Consider the following 20,379-nt stretch of genomic DNA (forward strand, 5'->3'; position numbering starts at 1 on the left):
TAAACCTTTAGAGGTCACACTTGTATAAAATTAAAGTTAACTTTCATTAGGAGATTCCTATGTCATATTTCTTCTCCTCCCTTTGTTTTATAGAAACAACTTTATTTGCTTTAGATGATTAAGATCAATCACCCCAGTCAAAAAGTATAACCTCTATTGATTTCTTCTCACTCAGAGATGGAAGGAAACCAAAAGTCTGGGAGACAGTTTTATTTCCATTTAAATGGAATTATTGTATATCTCTGGACAGGGCACTTCTCTTTTGAATATTATATCTTCAAAATTGCAGAATGCAGAATTTTAGGAAAAGGAAACCAAGTGTTCATGAGGGGCTTAGTGGATGCAACAATGAGAGATTCCATTCTATTTTCTGTCTCTTGATATATGAACACATATATTCTAGTTATATAAGGAAGCTCACTATTGATAAATAGTTGGGGGTGTTTTAATCTCAATTTTAAAAAAATAATTGAGGCATAAAATCTCAATTTTGAGGAAAAAAATCTAAAACCATAGCTGTATCTTCAATAAGACATGTCTCATTTCAATAAGGTTATCTTCTGCATATTTTGTACATAATAAAAATAGTAGTTTTTCACTGATGGATTGTGTGGGTACCGTTATGTTGAATAACATATGCTATTGTTGGCAGAAAAAAGAGGTTATGGTAGCTCATCTGTAAGACAGCCACAAATAATTTCTTCCCTTCTGGTATGTGGATACTGTCTTGCAATTAAGAGAAGGGGTTTATTCTTTTCTTCCACTTTGTGTCCATAGGAACTTGGTTCTCCAGGAGAATCAGCTAAAGTTATATCTTGCATGCCTGAGACTTGTTCATAATAAGCCTCTCGGCTTCTGCTTAGAATTCATGGAGTGTATGCTTTTGGAACACTGGAACAATTCATTGATCTAGGAAATCAACCACCTTTAAGAAGATTGAAAACCCTAAAACTGCTGAACTATGAAAAGCCCAAAGCATGTAGAAAGGATCTAGAGAATAGATGCCTGTCTTCATACGGGATCTTTTCTCTCAATCGTTTTACATGGAGAGATAGAGATTGAAAGAGAGGGAGGGGGATGGGGGAGAGAGAGATGGAGGGAGAGAGGGAGAGAGACATTAAGGAACACCAAGGAAACAGATACGTGAATAAAGAAGTCAACTTTGTAGTGGACACTCCAGTCAAGCCCATCCAAGCAGACACCACATGACTTAGAAATGAACTGCCCAGTTTGGGAGATTTTGTTATACAGATAATTCAAATATCCATTTCAAATATAGTATAGCATATCCAAATATAGTATCTCTTTCCATGAGAAGGTATTACTGACCCTTTACCACAGAAAATGTTCAGTATAATCAATTTGATACCGAAGAGTTGATTTGTCCACTCTGGTTTATGGTACCATATCAGGTGATCAGGTTGTTCCTGCCATTCACGACTTGAGCACTGAGAAGAACTTGTAACTTGATTGGCCCTGATATGGACAATCGCTATTGTTTACTCAATTCACAGTCTCCATTGTCAACATTCTACCTACTTTTGTGAATAGGCTTATCAAAACAAGCTGGAAGCTGAGGGTTACTGACATCGTCTTTTCAGTGATCTAGTTCCACAGCAAGGCTCTATGGAGAGAATTCATGTGGGTAAAAATACTCTTACAAATCAAGACTGTTTTGAGTAGTTATCCCTCAAAAAATTGCAATATCTTTCTCACCAGCCTTCCAGTCTTATTTCTTTCAAGTTCTTGTTCGAAGGCTTTAGTTACTTCTGATGCATTAGTACAGATGTTTATCTTAATCTCTTTTTTAAGAATTATGAATCAGATAATTTATAGATTTTATCTTTTCTCTATTAGCATTTCAGTTAAAGGACCTATTTACACAAAAATATACATGGGAATTTATCACAGTTTTTTTCTCCATCTCTTTATTCCACACAAAGTAGCAATAATATATTCTTCACAAATTTATTCCCTTGAGGTTTACGATCACCTTTGCATTAAGTTGAACCGTAGACACACTATTCTTCCCACAACTTTCAGAATGCCATTAAGAATAATCTGTAAACCAGATTATAGTATTTGAAATTTTATTTTTAAATAGTTTATATTAAAAGTTTTTTAATTTAGGAAATTGGTAAACTAGTTCTAAGTAATTGACTTGAAATCACATGGGGGAGAGTAAGGATGCTGCTTATATGACTTAATATGCATCAACCGGATGTTAGAATGCAGGTAGAGGTACAACACACATTAGATAGATTATATAGCACCCTAGCAGATCAGATGCCATATCCCCTAATGTTCCATGGTTATTTACTCAGTCTTTAAGCTCTATAACTAGGACAAGAACTGGTTCTTTTTTTTGTTTTTGGTTTTTTTTGGGGGGATTTTTTTTTTTTTTTTTTTTTTTGAGATGGAGTCTCGCTCTGTTGCCCAGGCTGAAGTGCAGTGGTGCTATTTCTGCTCACTGCAAGCTCTGCCTCCCAGGTTCATGCCATTCTCTTGCCTCAGCCTCCCGTGTAGCTAGGACTACAGGTGCCCAGAACTGTTTCTTTTTTAAAGCTATTTTCTAGATGCTTGACTCCAAAACCCAGGGACCTTCACTGTAATTATATTATCAAGGATTGTTATGGCCTCTACAACATCCTTTTCTATTACAGCCATTTTGATATTCTGAGTCATAAGTACTGCATGGCAATGATGCTTTCAGTATTGCCCAAACCAGCTGGAAAACCTTGTCTTGCTCTAAAACCTACTCAAAGCAGCCAATCTTTTAGGCCATTTAGGGGATAATGCGAGCATCAGAAATGTTTTGCCTTCAAGAATCCAAGGAAAATCACCTCCTATGTCCCAACTTTGTAATGACAAAAGATTCAAGGTGTAGCACTGTTCTTCACTTTAGAGGGGATATCTAGCATCTCTTAAGCAAAGAAACAACTAAATTCATCAAGGTGGCAGATCATAAGTTTTGTAGCAGATCTTTAGCATGCATATATCTTGTAAAAGAAATTAAGAACTGATATACAGATCCAAATAACATTATTTAATCTCAATACCTCAATAATGAATTGTTGTAATGTCTTATGTAATTTTGATATGAGAAAGGCACCTTGAACTTATAATAGCATAGAGCCAAATGAACTTTGACGCAAAGTGGAAAATGTGTATTGCTATCTATTCCAGATAAAAGCCAGCATGTCATGATACTCTTATAATATTCTCTATTTCTTGCACTGAATGTGACAGTATTTTCCATCCTAAAAACTGCATACTGATTGCCAAGGACTGTTTAATTTGTTCAAGCAAATAAATTCACCTCACAAATAATAATTGCATTTGCAGATGATTAATATTAAAATAATTCACTGCCATTCTCAAATAATCTATCCCTAGACAGTGGAAATGTGGATCTTAGAAGAGTCGATATCCTTGAGCCTTACAATCCTTCAACATGACACTAATTCTTGTAATTCCCTGGAAGTTAGAACATTGGAATTGATTTGCTATCTGTTATTTTGGTAGTTAGTGGGCGTTCCAAATTTTTCGTCTTGACTTTTTCTACCATCATAACCATTATCTCCGTGTCAGGATGACATTGTAGATGTTCTTCCAGTTGGTAAAAATATTCATTATAACAATAAACCCAAGGTATGGGGAAATAAATAGACCATGGGTGATAAATATGATCTAGTCTACCTTGTTTTGATCAAAACTCCACTTATCACCTCATTCCATAATGCTCACTCTGATCCATGGACAATATGTAAATTCTGGAATATCAAGGAACTGGTATTATTTTAGAATCAGTGTCCAAAGATCTGAATGTAATTGAATGTAATGTAATATATAACTCTGAAAGAGTTAAGAAAAGTAGCAGTATTACCTATGGATGGTCAGAGAATTTCTATTCTTCCATCTGCTCTATGTGACTGAGATAAGAGTCCCACCTGTGGATAATTTTATTGTCCATATTATACTTTATGTGGAAATACAATGAAATGATTCCATTATTATCTAAAATTTTTCCACATAGTAATCCAAGTAAATATGTCTACCTTATGTAGGGAGTACACTTTTATAGTTTGCAGTGAGTAGGTTTTCAAAAATTTAGTATTAAAATATGATTCTGGTTAGATGACTTATTCACTGCTACAAAACCTAAATTTAAGAAGCATACTGGTCAATAGAGATGAGCATAATCTTTCTCCAGAAAGCAGATAAATTAGACAAAGGAAAATATTTTTATTTTATTTAAAAATAATCATGTTGTATTTTTAGTGACTACAAAATTCAGAAACAAGCTTGATAAATCCAGACAAGACCAAAACTTGTTGCTAAAATGGCTCAAGAGAATTTATTCAAAAGTATTTTTGCCTACTAAATATATTTTATGGTATTACTACTATTATTTTAAATAATTTTGCTACTCAGACACATTTTCTTTAGTAGAAGACAAGTATAAATATATTGAGGATTCTCTAGAGTAATTGCAATTAGTGCTTGATAGGGGTTTAATTAACAACAAAGAAAACATATATTAATGACACAGGCGGTTTTTGATTAATAGCTTATCTAAATTAATTACAAACATTATGTTAGCATTAACTGTATATTGTTTAAAAACATGACTAGAATTTATAAATGGATAGAAATTATTTTGTTTCATTTTATTTACTTACTTTAGTCCTAAAAATGAAAATACCTTTTGTGAGTTCAAATATCTAAGGCTAAAATATATTAACATTAACAGTATTTACTTTGATTGCTTATTTTTACTTTATTTGTCATCTGTAATATTATATTTGTTAAATAGCCATATTATCAAAGACACCTTTCTGATATAAAACATCAAGTTACATTGGGTCTCTCAAACATGCAATGAGTGATTGGCAGAAGAGATATCTATTTCTAAAGGTAGACAAAGACTTAAGAGTCCCGAAATTTCTCAGGTTATTAAATAAAAATGGTAACTACTGCATAAAGTTCCTGAGAAAGTCTTCTTTCTCTTACTCTTTTAATCAACAAATATTAATATGCTTCTACTTTACTAGTCTTTGTGATAGGTACTGGGGATGTATAGTGAATAAAGTATATTTAGTTGCTGCTCAGATGAAGTTGGTATGGTTTGGCTATGTCCCCACCCAAATCTAATCTTGAATTGTAGCTCTCACAAATCCCACGTGTTGTGGGAGGGAGTTGGTGAGAGGTAATTGAATCATAGGAGCAGGTTTTTCCCATGCTATTTTCGTGATAGTGAATATGTCTCATGAGATCTGAAGGTTTTATAAAGGGGAATTTCCCTGCACAATTTCTCTTCTCTTGTGTGCCACCATGTGAGACATACCTTTCACCTCCTATCATGATCGTGAGGCCCACCTGCTACATAGAACTGAGTCCATTAAACCTCCAGACCCCAGAAAGGTAGGTCCACTGACAGCTTGCACTATGCATCTGGAAAAGCCACAGATACTCAATACCAGTTCATGAAAGCAGCCAGGAGGGAAGCTGTACCCTGCAAAGCCACAGGTTTGGCACTGCCTAAGACCATGGGAACCCACCCTCTTGCATCAGTGTGACCTTGACATGAGATATGGAGTCAAAGGAGATCATTTTGGAGTTTTAAGATTTAACTGACCTGCTGGATTCCAGACTTACAAGGGGCCTGCAAACCCTTTGTTTTGGCCAGTTTCTCCCATTTGGAATGGCTGTATTTACCCAATGCCTGTACCCCCATTGCATCTAGGAAACAACTAACTTGCTTTTGATTTTACAGGCTTATAGATGGAAGAGAATTGCCTTGTTTCACATGAGACTTTGAACTGTGGACTTTTCAGTTAATGAAGAAATGAGTTAAGACTTGGGGGGACTGTTTGGAAGGCATAACTGGTTGACATGAAATTTGGGAGGGGAAGGGGGTGGAATGATATGGTTTGGTGGTGTCCCCATTCAAATCTCATTTTGAATTGTAGCTTCCACAATTCCCACATGTTGTGGAAGGGACCCAGTGGGAGGTAATTGAATCATGAGATTGGGTGTTTCCCATGCTATTCTCATGATAGTAAATAAGTTTCACAAGATCTGATGGTTTTATAAATGGGAGTTTCCCTGCACAAGTTCTCTTCTCTTGTCTGCTGCCATGTAAGATGTGCCTTTCCCCTTCCACCATGATTGTGAGCCTCCCCAGGCATATTGAACTAAATCCATTAAAACTCTTTAAATTTTTCATTCTCAGGTATAAATCTATTAACAATATGAAAACATATTAATACAAACTTTACCTCAAAGCTGCCTATTTGACTTATCTAATTAAATCCTGTTTATTCTTTAATTGCCTATTTTTTAACCAAATATTTTTCTCTCCACCAGACAAAATTGATCACATTGTGTTTGCTAATAACATTTACCTTACTAAAATGTATAAAATATACTTATGTCATATATTTTATGACCATAAATATGACATTGTGTAATCCTCTTGCGCTTTCTGAGAATTGTGGTAATCCACTGTTGTTTTATTCTTAAGCACAATTATATTATATATGTGCATGTTTTTTGTTGCTCCTCTTCCTCCACTTTACTCTGAAATAATTATGTTGTTTTAAATACTTTTCTAAATTTTCCAAGTGGAGAATTTTTTAAATTGTATTTTAAAATGTAAATAATAAAGTGCAATTCCCTGAGTATATGTAGATCAAGGCACAAATTACAGGTTTCTTTCAAAATATGTAGACAGCTAACTGGGTAATAGTCTTCAAAGAAAATGATTCCAATGTGTAACTGAAACTCAGTAAAGAGGATGAGAACAACAAAAGAAATAGAGGAACATTTACTCTGAATCATTCTGGAACTCAGTGAAAGGATTTATCCTGAGAATTAAGCAAGCAGACATTGACAGATGTGACTACACGCAATATTGGCTGAAAAAAAATTGTGTTTTTAAAAGGTAAGTGAAACTCCAGGTAAAGACACACAATATTTTAATATGTAAGTGGTGAAGGTTGAGATGAAATGATTTTGTAGACTTTACTTACAAAATTCTCAGTTGCTCCAAAAAAAGTTTACACACTTAATGTTCATATGTTTTGAATATGTGAGACAGCTGTTGTTTATCTATTATTGAGTATAGAATTGGGAAGAATGACCTGTCATTTTTCAAATCCTTAAAATAGTTGTTGCCTTTCTCTAATTTCCCTCCTCTCATTCTCTACTAAACCACTGAATCCCTTTGTACTCATCCTACTCCAAGTTTATTGCTCTTGTCAAAATCTGAACTGATTCTACATACTAAATCCAATGTTCTGTTCATGGTCTTCATCTCATTTGCCTTCTCTATTAGTCACGGTTCTCAAGATGGACAAAACTAAAAGGATAGATGCACACATGAAGGAGAGCTTATTAAGAAGTACTGACTCACAGGATAACAAGGTGAAGTTCCACAATAGGTCATCTACAAGCTGAGGATTATGAAAGCCAGTCTGAGACTCAAAACCTCAAAAGTAGGGAAGCCAACAGTGTAGCCTTCAGTCTGTGGCCAAAGGCCCAAGAGGCCCTGGCAAACCACTGGTGTAAGTCCAAGAGTCCAAAAGCTGAAGAATTTGGAGTCCAATGTCCGATGGCAGGAAGCATCCAACAAGGGAGAAAGATGATGGTCAAAAGACTCAGCAAGTCTGCTCTTTCCAACTTCTGCCTGCTTTATTCTAGCCGTGATGGCAGCTGATTAGATGGTACCCACTCAGACTAAGGGTGGGTCTGCCTCTCCCAGTTCACTGACTCAAATGTTATTCACCTTTGGCAACACTCTTACAGACACACCCAGAAACAATACTTTGCATCCATCAATCCAATCAAGTTGACACTCAGTATTAACCATCACACCTTTTAAACATTATTTAATATTTTATCACTCTTTCTTAAAAACACTTTCTTGGTCCTGCTTTCAAGAATCCACATGTTCCTCCTTCTCTTCCTTTGTTTCCTAGTACCTGCCCCTTTCTAATTCATTCTCACTTTTTTATCTGCCTCATTCCTTAACACAGGAGTAAGATTCTGATCTCAGACCTTGGACTTCTCTAGCCACATTCACTCACTTCGTAAATTTATCTGACTCTAAAATAAATACCTTAGACTCATAGTTCTCCCTTAAAATTCACCTTGTTTACCCAAATACTATTCAATATGCAGTTGATCCTTGAACAGCACATGTCTGAACTGTGTGTATCCACTTACACATGAATTTTCTTCTCCCTCTGTCACCCCAAGACAGTATGACCAACCCCAACACTTCCTACTCCTCAGCATATTTAACTTGAAGATGCTAAGAATGAAGACCTTCGTGATGATCCATTTTACTTAATAAATTGCAAATATATTTTTCTTTCTTATGATTTTCTGAACATTTTCTTTTCTGCAGCTTAATTTTTTTGAAAGTATACAGTATATAATACACATAACATACAATATATGTATATGTTTGTTATTGGTAAGGCTTCTGGTCAAATGTACGCTATGAGTAGTTAAGTTTTTGGAAAGTCAAAAATGATGCAAATTTTCAACTATTTAGTGGGTCAGTGCCCCAAATCTCGCATTGTTAAAAAGGTCAACTTTATCTTGGTTATCTCAAAATTAAGATGTCCAAATCTGAATTTCCAATCAGGCAGCTCAACCTGTTCCACCCCCGCTTTTCTCCACCTTAGATTGTGGTAGCTCCACCATTTCAGTTTGTGATTAAGCATCTTTAAATTGTCTTTGGTCTTCTCTTTCCATCACACTTTAAATCCAATATATCAACACATTTTCCTGGCTCTTCCTGGAAGAAGTATGGTAGGATGAATCTACCTCCCACTTCCACCACTGTTTTCATTCTAGAAAAGGCTATTATCTTTAACTTAACTAGTTATATTGATCTGCTAACTAGTCTACCTACTAAATTCTTTTCTTGTTACAGTCAATTCTTAGCATAGTTGCCAGAGTTATCATTTATAAATGCATGTTCATCCTTGTCATCTTCTCATGATTCCTCATTTAACTAAGAGTAAAATAAAAGTCTATAAAATAGTCTATAAAAGCTGTACTATGTAGGGTTAATTTCTCTCTGCGACATTATTGTATACTCCTCTCTTCCTTGATTATCCATTTCTGTTTATGTTGGCTTCACTAGTTTTCCAGTGCTCCAGGGTTCCCCACAGCTCTCGGTCTTTTTACTGGCTGTGGACTCTTCCAAATACCCGTGACTCATTGCTTCATTTCCTTCTATTTTTGCTCATCTTTCACCTAATCAGCATAGTTTCATCTGACTACTTTTATAATCACAAGACTCTTGGTATAATCCTCCCCACTTACTCTATTACAGTTTTTTCCCATAGCACATTTATCTTTTAAATATACTGCCTGGGGGCGGAGCAAGATGGCCGAATAGGAACAGCTCCAGTCTCCAACTCCCAGCGCGAGCGACACAGAAGACCGGTGATTTCTGCATTTTCAACTGAGGTACTGGGTTCATCTCACTGGGGAGTGCCGGACGATCGGTGCTGGTCAGCTGCTGCAGCCCGACCAGCGAGAGCTGAAGCAGGGCGAGGCATTGCCTCATCTGGGAAGCGCAAGGGGGAAGGGAATCCCTTTTCCTAGCCAGGGGAACTGAGACACACAACACCTGGAAAATCGGGTAACTCCCACCCCAATACTGCACCTTAAGCAAACAGGCACACCAGGAGATCATATCCCACACCTGGCCGGGAGGGTCCCACACCCACAGAGCCTCCCTCATTGCTAGCACAGCAGTCTGTGATCTACCGGCAAGGCAGCAGCAAGGCTGGGGGAGGGGCGCCCGCCATTGCTGAGGCTTAAGTAGGTAAACAAAGCTGCTGGGAAGCTCGAACTGGGTGGAGCTCACAGCAGCTCAAGGAAACCTGCCTGTCTCTGTAGACTCCACATCTGGGGACAGGGCAATAACAAACACAGCCGAAACCTCTGCAGACGCAAACGACTCTGTCTGACAGCTTTGAAGAGAGCAGTGGATCTCCCAACACGGAGGTTGAGATCTGAGAAGGGACAGACTCCCTGCTCAAGTGGGTCCCTGACCCCTGAGTAGCCTAACTGGGAGACATCCCCCACTAGGGGCAGTCTGACACCCCACACTTCACAGGGTGGAGTACACCCCTGAGAGGAAGCTTCCAAAGCAAGAATCAGACAGGTACACTCGCTGTTCAGAAATATTCTATCTTCTGCAGCCTCTGCTGCTGATACCCAGGCAAACAGGGTCTGGAGTGGACCTCAAGCAATCTCCAACAGACCTACAGCTGAGGGTCCTGATTGTTAGAAGGAAAACTATCAAACAGGAAGGACACCTACACCAAAACCCCATCAGTAAATCACCATCATCAAGACCAGAGGCAGATAAAACCACAAAGATGGGGAAAAAGCAGGGCAGAAAAGCCGGAAATTCAAAAAATAAGAGCGCATCTCCCCCGGCAAAGGAGCGCAGCTCATCGCCAGCAACGGATCAAAGCTGGACAGAGAATTACTTTGACGAGATGAGAGAAGAAGACTTCAGTCCATCAAATTTCTCAGAGCTAAAGGAGGAATTACGTACCCAGCGCAAAGAAACTAAAAATCTTGAAAAAAAAGTGGAAGAATTGATGGCTAGAGTAATTAATGCAGAGAAGGTCATAAACGAAATGAAAGAGATGAAAACCATGACACGAGAAATACGTGACAAATGCACAAGCTTCAGTAACCGACTCGATCAACTGGAAGAAAGAGTATCTGCGAGTGAGGATCAAATGAATGAAATGAGGCGAGAAGAGAAACCAAAAGAAAAAAGAAGAAAAAGAAATGAACAAAGCCTGCAAGAAGTATGGGATTATGTAAAAAGACCAAATCTACGTCTGATTGGGGTGCCTGAAAGTGAGGGGGAAAATGGAACCAAGTTGGAAAACACTCTTCAGGATATCATCCAGGAGAACTTCCCCAACCTAGTAGGGCAGGCCAACATTCAAATCCAGGAAATACAGAGAACGCCACAAAGATACTCCTCGAGAAGAGCAACTCCAAGACACATAATTGCCAGATTCACCAAAGTTGAAATGAAGGAAAAAATCTTAAGGGCAGCCAGAGAGAAAGGTCGGGTTACCCACAAAGGGAAGCCCATCAGACTAACAGCAGATCTCTCGGCAGAAACCCTCCAAGCCAGAAGAGAGTGGGGGCCAATATTCAACATTCTTAAAGAAAAGAATTTTAAACCCAGAATTTCATATCCAGCCAAACTAAGTTTCATAAGTGAAGGAGAAATAAAATCCTTTACAGATAAGCAAATGCTTAGAGATTTTGTCACCTCTAGGCCTGCCTTACAAGAGACCCTGAAGGAAGCACTAAACATGGAAAGGAACAACCGGTACCAGCCATTGCAAAAACACGCCAAAATGTAAAGACCATCGAGGCTAGGAAGAAACTGCATCAACTAACGAGCAAAATAACCAGTTAATATCATAATGGCAGGATCAAGTTCACACATAACAATCTTAACCTTAAATGTAAATGGACTAAATGCTTCAATTAAAAGACACAGACTGGCAAACTGGATAAAGAGTCAAGACCCATCAGTCTGCTGTATTCAGGAGACCCATCTCACACGCAGAGACACACATAGGCTCAAAATAAAGGGATGGAGGAAGATTTACCAAGCAAATGGAGAACAAAAAAAAGCGGGGGTTGCAATCCTAGTCTCCGATAAAACAGACTTTAAACCATCAAAGATCAAAAGAGACAAAGAAGGCCATTACATAATGGTAAAGGGATCAATTCAACAGGAAGAGCTAACTATCCTAAATATCTATGCACCCAATACAGGAGCACCCAGATTCATAAAGCAAGTCCTTAGAGACTTACAAAGAGACTTAGACTCCCATACAATAATAATGGGAGACTTCAACACTCCACTGTCAACATTAGACAGATCAACGAGACAGAAAGTTAACAAGGATATCCAGGAACTGAACTCATCTCTGCAGCAAGCAGACCTAATAGACATCTATAGAACTCTCCACCCCAAATCAACAGAATATACATTCTTCTCAGCACCACATCGTACTTACTCCAAAATCGACCACGTAATTGGAAGTAAAGCACTCCTCAGCAAATGTACAAGAACAGAAATTATAACAAACTGTCTCTCAGACCACAGTGCAATCAAACTAGAACTCAGGACTAAGAAACTCAATCAAAACCGCTCAACTACATGGAAACTGAACAACCTGCTCCTGAATGACTACTGGGTACATAACGAAATGAAGGCAGAAATAAAGATGTTCTTTGAAACCAACGAGAACAAAGATACAACATACCAGAATCTCTGGGACACATTTAAAGCAGTGTGTAGAGGGAAATTTATAGCACTAAATGCCCACAAGAGAAAGCAGGAAAGATCTAAAATTGACACTCTAACATCGCAATTAAAAGAACTAGAGAAGCAAGAGCAAACACATTCGAAAGCTAGCAGAAGGCAAGAAATAACTAAGATCAGAGCAGAACTGAAGGAGATAGAGACACAAAAAACTCTCCAAAAAATCAATGAATCCAGGAGTTGGTTTTTTGAAAAGATCAACAAAATTGACAGACCACTAGCAAGACTAATAAAGAAGAGAGAAGAATCAAATCGACGCAATTAAAAATGATAAAGGGGATATCACCACCGACCCCACAGAAATACAAACTACCATCAGAGAATACTATAAACACCTCTACGCAAATAAACTGGAAAATCTAGAAGAAATGGATAATTTCCTGGACACTTACACTCTTCCAAGACTAAACCAGGAAGAAGTTGAATCCCTGAATAGACCAATAGTAGGCTCTGAAATTGAGGCAATAATTAATAGCCAAAAAAAGTCCAGGACCAGATGGATTCACAGCTGAATTCTACCAGAGGTACAAGGAAGAGTTGGTACCATTCCTTCTGAAACTATTCCAATCAATAGAAAAAGAGGGAATCCTCCCTAACTCATTTTATGAGGCCAACATCATCCTGATACCAAAGCCTGGCAGAGACACAACAAAAAAAGAGAATTTTAGACCAATATCCCTGATGAACATCAATGCAAAAATCCTCAATAAAATACTGGCAAACCAGATTCAGCAACACATCAAAAAGCTTATCCACCATGATCAAGTGGGCTTCATCCCTGGGATGCAAGGCTGGTTCAACATTCGCAAATCAACAAACATAATCCAGCATATAAACAGAACCAAAGACAAGAACCACATGATTATCTCAATAGATGCAGAAAAGGCTTTTGACAAAATTCAACAGCCCTTCATGCTAAAAACGCTCAAAAATTCGGTATTGATGGAACGTACCTCAAAATAATAAGAGCTATTTATGACAAACCCACAGCCAATATCATACTGAATGGGCAAAAACTGGAAAAATTCCCTTTGAAAACTGGCACAAGACAGGGATGCCCTCTCTCACCACTCCTATTCAACATAGTGCTGGAAGTTATGGCTAGGGCAATTAGGCAAGAGAAAGAAATCAAGGGTATTCAGTTAGGAAAAGAAGAAGTCAAACTGTCCCTGTTTGCAGATGACATGATTGTATATTTAGAAAACCCCATTGTCTCAGCCCAGAATCTCCTTAAGCTGATAAGCAACTTCAGCAAAGTCTCAGGATACAAAATTAATGTGCAAAAATCACAAGCATTCTTATACACCAGCAACAGACAAACAGAGAGCCAAATCAGGAATGAACTTCCATTCACAATTGCTTCAAAGAGAATAAAATACCTAGGAATCCAACTTACAAGGGATGTAAAGGACCTCTTCAAGGAGAACTACAAACCACTGCTCAGTGAAATAAAAGAGGACACAAACAAATGGAAGAACATACCATGCTCATGGATAGGAAGAATCAATATCGTGAAAAGGGCCATACTGCCCAAGGTAATTTATAGATTCAATGCCATCCCCATCAGGCTACCAATGAGTTTCTTCACAGAATTGGAAAAAACTGCTTTAAAGTTCATATGGAACCAAAAAAGAGCCCGCATCTCCAAGACAATCCTAAGTCAAAAGAACAAAGTTGGAGGCATCAGGCTACCTGACTTCAAACTATACTACAAGGCTACATAACCAAAACAGCATGGTACTGGTACCAAAACAGAGATATAGACCAATGGAACAGAACAGAGTCCTCAGAAATAATACCACACATCTACAGCCATCTGATCTTTGACAAACCTGAGAGAAACAAGAAATGGGGAAAGGATTCCCTATTTAATAAATGGTGCTGGGAAAATGGGGTAGCCATAAGTAGAAAGCTGAAACTGGATCCTTTCCTTACTCCCTATACGAAAATTAATTCAAGATGGATTAGAGACTTAAATGTTAAACCTAATACCATAAAAATCCTAGAGGAAAACCTAGGTAGTACCATTCAGGACATAGGCATGGGCAAAGACTTCATGTCTAAAACACCAAAAGCAATGGCAGCAAAAGCCAAAATTGACAAATGGGATCTCATTAAACTAAAGAGCTTCTGCACAGCAAAAGAAACTACCATCAGAGTGAACAGGCAACCTACAGAATGGGAGAAAATTTTTGCAATCTACTCATCTTACAAAGGGCTAATATCCAGAACCTACAAAGAACTCAAAGAAATTTACAAGAAAAAAACAAACAACCCCATCAAAAAGTGGGCAAAGGATATGAACAGACATTTCTCAAAAGAAGACATTCATACAGCCAACAGACACATGAAAAAATGCTCATCATCACTGGCCATCAGAGAAATGCAAATCAAAACCACAATGAGATACCATCTCACACCAGTTAGAATGGCGATCATTAAAAAGTCAGGAAACAACAGGTGCTAGAGAGGATGTGGAGAAATAGGAACACTTTTACACTGTTGGTGGCATTGTAAACTAGTTCAACCATTATGGAAAACAGTATGGCGATTCCTCAAGGATCTAGAACTAGATGTACCATATGAGCCAGCCATCCCATTACTGGGTATATACCCAAAGGATTATAAATTATGCTGCTATAAAGACACATGCACACGTATGTTTATTGCAGCACTATTCACAATAGCAAAGACTTGGAATCAACCCAAATGTCCATCAGTGACAGACTGGATTAAGAAAATGTGGCACATATACACCATGGAATACTATGCAGCCATCAAAAAGGATGAGTTTGTGTCCTTTGTAGGGACATGGATGCAGCTGGAAACCATCATTCTTAGCAAACTATCACAAGAACAGAAAACCAAACACCGCATGTTCTCACTCATAGGTGGGAACTGAACAATGAGATCACTTGGACTCAGGAAGGGGAACATCACACACAGGGGCCTATCATGGGGAGGGGGGAGGGGGGAGGGATTGCATTCGGAGTTATACCTGATGTAAATGACGAGTTGATGGGTGCAGCACACCAACAAGGCACAAGTATACATATGTAACAAACCTGCACGTTATGCACATGTACCCTACAACTTAAAGTATAATAATAATAAATTTCAAAAAAAAAGAAAGAAAAAAATATATAACAAACCTGCACGTTATGCACATGTACCCTACAACTTAAACTATAATAATAATAAATAAATTAAAAAAAAGAAAAAAAGAAAATAAATAAATAAATAAATATACTGCCTAATGTAATTATTTATTTTCTGTCTCCTCTCACACTACAACACTTACGAAATATAGCACATTTACTTGCTTTGTTCCCTGTTCTAACATAATCTAACATAACATATTCCCTTGCATCTAACAGAATCCTTACTAATTGTTGAAAAATTCAGTTGGATGGAGGCCTTGAAATTAAAGATAACTTCCTGGATTAAAAACAGTATCAGGGTAGGTACCACATTTGTCTTGCTCCTGGATACATCGTCTATGCCTAACACAGTGCCAAGAACATAAGAGAACTTTGGTAAATTTATGTTTATTTAACAAATTACCTCCATAAAAAGTCGATTTACCAAGTATATTGAATTAGAGTATATCCATTTACATTTGGTAGCACAAATATTTTGCTCAGATATTTGAATTTTACCTAATTAAAATTAATATAAATATGTACTTATGAAATGAGAATATATCCTACTTATAGTTAAAAGATTTAAAATAGGCAAAAATTTTATATGTGCATTATATATGTATATAGATAGATAAAAAATAAATACAGATAGATAAAAAATATATTACATATATGTATATAGATGTATATGTGTGTATGTGTGTATATGCATAATACACACATATTTTAGTTTGGCAAATTACATCATGTTAAAAATAGTCAAGAAAGAAAATATTATATAAATGATAGGGATTTTACATATACAAACAACTAAAGACAGAATGTAATTTTAATCTAATTAATATCATGTATTTGTGATCACTGAAGATTAAATTCGATATATTTAATTTTTTTTTTTTTTTAAATGAGTTTTCACTGTGTTGTCCAGGTTGGTCTTGAACTCCTCAACTCAAGCAATCTTCCTGCCTCAGCCTCCCTAGTAGTTCAGATTATGGGCTAGAGCCAATCACAAAGAATCCACATAAAGTAAGATAAAATGTGAAAAATAGTAGATCACTATTGAAAATAATGAAATATTTATGATAATAAATTGTAGTCTAAATTCTAATATAAATGTTTGCTTGTGTAGCATCTAAGATTTCTGAACTAGTAATTAAACTCTATAATTAAATCACACAACAAGAGGATGGAAATGCAATTCAATTAACAAGGTTCTTCTTTTCTGATACATTTGATTCTTTCTCCTTGGTCTATTTCTTTGATATTGTGTTCTGATTTATGAATGCCACATTAGCTGATAAAAATCTACTAGAAGCTGAAGAGAGTGAGAAGCACCTGTTACACTGGTGAATTGCTCTAAATATAACCTGACAATGAATGATGGACTTTGAAAATATATCCATATGCTTCTATCTTGGCCAATGTAGCATCACGTAATACAGAGATTTGGAAATTCAACTGCAGTTTTTAAAATTAAAGTACTTAAAAGTGAGACATTATACTTTTCCAGTGTTAAAGACACGATTATTCAATTAGTTTATTTTTATTCTTAAAGCATATGCTGAGCATTTAAGAGCTATAGCTTTAGTGAAATTATAATTAAAGTTCATCAATTCTAGAGATACCTATAATCCAAGGGCAGAGTCAGATATGTACACACCAAATTAGGGAAGATACAAGGTATTGAGTTCAAAGATGAAGTATAAAAGGAAGGGCGGGCATGGTGTTTCACTCTTGTAATGCCAGCACTTCAGGAGGCCGAAGCTGGTGGATCACTTGAGGTCAGGAGTTTGAAACCAGCCTGGCCAACATGGCAAAGCCCCACCTCTACTAAAAATACAAAATTAGCCAGTAATAAGTGGCAAACGCCTGTAATCCTGCTTACTGGGGAGGCTGAGGTAGGAGAATTGCTTGAAGACGGGAGGTAGAGGTTGCAGTCAGCCAAGATCATGTGACAGCACTCCAGTCTGGGTGACAGAGCGAGACTCCATCTCCAAAACAAACAAACAACAACAAAAAAAGTATAAAAGGACATGATGGAAATGAAAGAGAGGTAAAGATTATATTGTAACAGAATAAACGATCTAACAATAAATAATTTATTTGCCCAAGCAAAAGTTTTTTAAAAAAATTAAAATTAGCATAAGTTTAACAAGGTACTGTTAAATACCTAGTGTTAGGTATTTGCCTAAACGGATTCCATCATTGTTGCTGGCATCTGAGCCTACTCTGACGAGGGAAATTGAAGAAGAAAGGTAGTATTTGTAAATGTTCTTCTTTACCAATGTCGAAAGTGGGTTGCCCAAGCTCTGAGGGGAGAGTCCTTGGAAATTAAGTTAGCTGTCCTTAGGTCTCCCCAGATAGTCAAAGTAGCCTAAAAGCTGGAATTTAAGAAAATAATTGCATTGACTTTTGTCATTTAAAATGAATGAAGCCTGAAGTACTGAGTCTTCAGAACTTCTAAAATACAGTCATGGGGGTTCCCTGATGGCTCAAATGTTAACATTTTTGATAATGGATAATGGGCAAAACTGGGAGGTTATTAGAAAATAGGACAGATAGAGTAACAGAAGAGGTACTCAAGAGACTAAAGACAATGCCTAATATTCAATGAATAAATATTTCAATGTTTTAACAATAAAAACACAAAGGTTCATGCCATCGACTGAATATCCGTACTTAAGAGTTTCATACCACGAAAGGAAGAATGTCACAGAAGCCAACTCCTCAGTCTTTATTTAAAATATATTAAATCCGAATGGAATCTATCAGAGAACACGACATACCTATGAAGGTTTCTTTGTAACGCCTTTGTAAATTTTCATTGGAAAACTTGAAGTTTTTTTCTACACCAAACTCAAAATCTAGTTCTAATCTACATACTAACATTAATCTTCATCACACAGACACGCAGATATAAAATATAACGAAAATTGCTATTTTGGCAAATAAAGTCCACATATTAATAACAGATAAAGCTATGTTGTTTTTCTACTATGTTGAAAGCTGGCCTGTTTCTTCTACCTAAATTTCAGAGATGTTCAATTTCAGATAAACTTAGCTTGTTTACAAGTTACTCAATAAACGACCTCCAGAATAGCTATTGTGTGACATTCAATTCTAGAATATTAACATGTTTTGAGAAAAATGAAGCATTAAATAGACCATCATAATAGATTCAATATGAAATGTCAGTGTACACTTTAGAAATATACCTATTATTTTATTCACATATTTTTTTTTTTTATTTTTGGCGATAGCTAAAAATGAAACACCCATTGACAATGGTGCTTTTTAATGTATCCCCCAGTAAACATTATTAACTAGAATGCTTAGAAATGCATCTTCTCGTTTTTGTATGTAGATAAAGCAGTGTGAATTTTAATTATATTCTTTTATGTCATTATAAATTAGTCCGGTTTAAGAATGTTATGCACTGTAGTGTCATACCATGTTGGAAATACTGACTGCAGAATAAATAGTTATGTCTTTTCTCTCTTTCCTCAGACCATGTCTTCAATGTAGATTTTCTGCTCCTGTCAATATAGTGAGAATAATAAAAATCAATTATTTATGTGACATAGTTTGTGCAGTGCACATAATTTAGTCTCAGAAATGTCCTTCAAAATATTGTTTACATTAATCATTTGGAAGATTGTAAGTTTGTTATAGCACCAGCTTCTATATGCCAAACCATGAGGTTTCTGATTAAGTACATTTAGTTATGTAGGTTTAAAGAACAAACTACATTTTGAAAACACTGGTTTCCTGTTATTTAAACACACACACACAAACATGAAAACACAAGAAAAATGAGTTATGAGTAAATAAATTTTCTTCTTACTTAAAGTTGTTTATCCAGATTTCTAATCAGTGAGAATATAGCGTACCCAAATAAACAGTATTTCATCCTTTTAAACTTTTGAAGGAAAATCTCACTTATCTTTTGCCTTTGTAGTTCAGTTCAACAAATAAACCTTAAATGTTGTCTGTGCACTAAGCACTGGTGATACACAAATTGGGGTTACTTCCAACTTGTGAAAACTTCAGCTGGTAGTAAATGTGGCAATTAATATTTTATATTTGAATATCTCTGTAAGTTAATTTCAATGCTTTCTGTTCAATGTTGATAATAAACAAAAGAAAAATGTATAGCAAAAGAGGACATATATATACACAAATGTATGTGTGTGTGTAAAAACACACACACATGAGCAGTGTCTTTGAAATATGCTATTTTTAAATAACAGAAGAAAAAATGCATAATAAAGTTCATCTGATGAAATAAGAAAATATCCTGACTATAAATATCGATTATACTTTAAAAATTGTTTACCTACGAAAAATTTAAGCACTTGAAACATTTGAAATGCTATATGAGATAGCTATAGACTCACTGCTTAAATTTAACAAAAGCTAACTTTTTTGGCAAAATTAAAAAATGAATGAATTTACATGATTGATGAGGAAATAAAAGGCACTAGGATATAACTCCGATGATTCACACCTTTGTTCAGCGCCCTCATCTTGAGTGAAGGTGGACACCGTGACTTTCTTGCAACCAATAGAACATAACAAAGCCGACAGGCTGTCACTGTCATGAGTAGTCTGCATTGCATAATATTCTGTCATAGCTGACTATTTTGAAAGACTCTGCTGTTGACCTTAAAGAAACAAGCTACTATGACCATTCTGTCTCTTTAGGGGTACAATAAGAAATTAATTTAGAAATCAGTGTGCCATCCTTTCAAGAGTTTTTTTGTTTTATTTTTCACATGATGAAAAATATATTGATATATTTAGTGTCATAATATCATAAAAAGTAAAAGGTGTAAC

At 36.3% G+C, this 20,379-nt stretch overlaps 1 long non-coding RNA gene across 13 annotated transcripts in view; it reads right to left on the minus strand.

Annotated features, from left to right (window-relative positions):
- Positions 1-20,379, minus strand: part of LOC123569795 (uncharacterized) — a 127,045-nt gene that overhangs the window by 79,103 nt on the left and 27,563 nt on the right. For 6 of the 13 annotated variants that reach the window (XR_010582608.1, XR_010582611.1, XR_010582607.1 and 3 more), the window contains exon 3: positions 18,994-19,079. The exons of 5 other annotated variants lie outside the window; for them this stretch is intronic. This is a non-coding gene — a long non-coding RNA (uncharacterized lncRNA). Of the gene's footprint in view, positions 1-17,428; positions 17,535-18,993; positions 19,080-20,379 lie in introns of all 13 variants that reach the window. 2 more of the 13 variants (XR_010582610.1, XR_012426671.1) reach the window with 1 other exon arrangement.

Source organism: Macaca fascicularis, chromosome 17, assembly GCF_037993035.2.
Source record: "Macaca fascicularis isolate 582-1 chromosome 17, T2T-MFA8v1.1".
Classification (NCBI taxonomy): domain Eukaryota; kingdom Metazoa; phylum Chordata; class Mammalia; order Primates; family Cercopithecidae; genus Macaca; species Macaca fascicularis.